The following is a 2,382-nucleotide window of genomic DNA, read 5'->3' on the forward strand; positions in this document are numbered from 1 at the left end:
CATGTACAGCGCATCATCCGCCGTCACTTCCGCCACCTCCAAACAGACCCCAGCACCAAGGATATATTCCCCTCCCCTCCCCTATCAGCTTTCCGTAGAGACCACTCCCTCCGCGACACCCTTGTCAGATCCACACCCCCCACCGACCCAACCACCACTCCCGGCACCTTCCCTTGCAACCGCAGGAGGTGCAACACTTGCGCCCACACCTCCCCCCTCACTTCTCTCCAAGGCCCCAAGGGAAACTTCCATATCCGCCACAGATTCACCTGCACCTCCACCCACATCATCTACTGCATCCGCTGCAGCCGGTGTGGCCTCCCCTATATTGGGGAGACAGGCCGCCTACTCGCGGAGCGATTCAGAGAGCACCTCTGGGCCACCCAGACGAACCAACCAAACCACCCTGTAGCACAGCATTTCAACTCACAACCCCCACCCAAGACCGACACAGACAGACAAAGACCCACATGCACACATATATTTTGTGGGGTGAATTTGTATTTGCAGAGTTACATTGTACTTTGCACTCCGACCTATCACCCTCACCTTGACCTCTTTCCACCTATCACATTTCCAACGCCCCTCCTCCAAGTCCCTCCTCCCTACCTTTTATCTTCTCCTGCTGAACACTCTCTGCTCATTCCTGAAGAAGGGCCTGTGCCCGAAACGTCGAATCTCCTGTTCCCTGGATGCTGCCTGACCTGCTGTGCTGTTCCAGCAATAAAGTTTCAACTTTGATCTCCAGCATCTGCAGACCTCACTTTCTCCTCAAGAGTTAAGCACAGTATGTGGCAGGCGCAACTAGGGGAAAACAAGGAGATGATGGATAGCAGGCCAGTGCAGATGAAAAGCTTAATAAGAGACAATAAAAGCTAAGGATAGGAGAGAATGAGTGCCCTGTACTGAAAGCAAGCTGTTGAACACGATAGTAGGCTTGTGAGTAGGTGAGACTGGGTGACTAAAAGCAATCCATGCCAGAACAGCAACGTAAGAAAACATGGAAAGATTAATCAGGTCTAAAATTAGGTCCAATGACTGAATGTTGAGTCCAAGAGGCTGCAGGATCCCCAAATGGAAAATGAAATGTTGTTCTTTGAGCCTGCGCTGAAACTTGCTGCAACACTGCAGCATGTCAGTGAGAGACATGTTGCCATGGGAACACAATGGTATCTTGAAGTAACAGGCAACTGGAAGCTCTTGATCATTTTTGCGGATATTCTGCAAAGCGGTCACCCAGTCTGTGTTTCTTCTCCACGATGTAGATCCACACTGCGAACAATGTAGACTAAATTTGAATGAGGTACAGGTAAATTGCTGCATCCTCTAGGGCCCTGGGTGATGATGAGGTATTGCATGGGAAATTCTTGAATTGCATGGGAAAGTGACTTAGGGTTGTGAAGAGGTGTTGAGACTGAAGGAAGAGTGGTCCAGGATGCGCTGAAGGGAACAATGCCTGTAGAATGGGAGGTGAATATGAATCTGATGATGGTATCGTATTGGAGGTAACAGAAATGTCATTTTACAATATTTTGGATATGGAGGCTGGTGGAGTGGTATGTGAAAACCTGGTGACCCTATCGTTGTTGTGAGAGGGAAGGGAAAGTGTGAAGGCAGAAAATCAGTGAATAGGTTGAGGGTAAATCAGTTAAGGGTCCTGTTGACCACAGTAGTAGGGAAACTTCAGTTGAGGAAAAAGGTGAACATCTGAGGTCCACCTGTTGAAAATGGCATTACTGAAATAAATGAATTGAAAGTGGAGAAACTGGGAGAATAGAATGGAATCTCTACAGAAGGCACATTATGAGGATGTATAGTTAAGATGGCTGGCCTATCTTTAGAAATGCAAACAGAGATGTCACAGAAAGGAAGGGAGATGCCAGATATGGACCAGGTGAAGGAGAGTGAAGGAGAGGGTAGAAATTAGAAGAGATTGCACGCCATGGTAAACAGGCAGCTGAGAGCTAGCTATCTCAAAATTCTATAACTGATGTAAAGCATCAGAAGAATTGCTTAGGTAAGTGGGGATGGACTGCACAAGGTGAGAAAAAAATCAAGGTAGGAAGAAATAAGTTCTATGGAGAAGGAACAGTCAGAAACAGTGGGTCTATGCGGTCAGTTGTTTGGAGATAGTGAGGACTGCAGATACTGGAAAGTAAGAGTTGATGAAGCTGGGAAAAGCACAGCAGGTCAGGCAACATCAGAGGAGGAGTGGAGAGCACGGTTCAGCTCGGAACTTTTCATCAGGACTGAGGGCCGAGAATTAAACAGGGGGAAAGACAGATGGGATGACGGCAGATGGATACCCAGTCAGCCCCGTTTGTGGATTTCAGCGAAGGGACCAGGATTGACTATGGGGGCGGGGCATTGTGGGTGAGGGTG

General features: G+C 48.3%; 1 protein-coding gene across 1 annotated transcript in view; it reads left to right on the forward strand.

Annotated features, from left to right (window-relative positions):
• Window positions 1-1,214: 1,214 nt before the first annotated feature.
• Window positions 1,215-2,382, forward strand: part of siae (sialic acid acetylesterase) — a 132,188-nt gene continuing 131,020 nt past the window's right edge. Inside the window, exon 1 of the mRNA XM_043676963.1 lies at window positions 1,215-1,303. The gene's annotated coding sequence lies outside the window, so the exon portion shown is untranslated. The remainder of the gene's footprint in view (window positions 1,304-2,382) is intronic.

The sequence above is a fragment of the Chiloscyllium plagiosum genome, chromosome 35 (genome assembly GCF_004010195.1).
Source record: "Chiloscyllium plagiosum isolate BGI_BamShark_2017 chromosome 35, ASM401019v2, whole genome shotgun sequence".
Lineage (NCBI taxonomy): Eukaryota > Metazoa > Chordata > Chondrichthyes > Orectolobiformes > Hemiscylliidae > Chiloscyllium > Chiloscyllium plagiosum.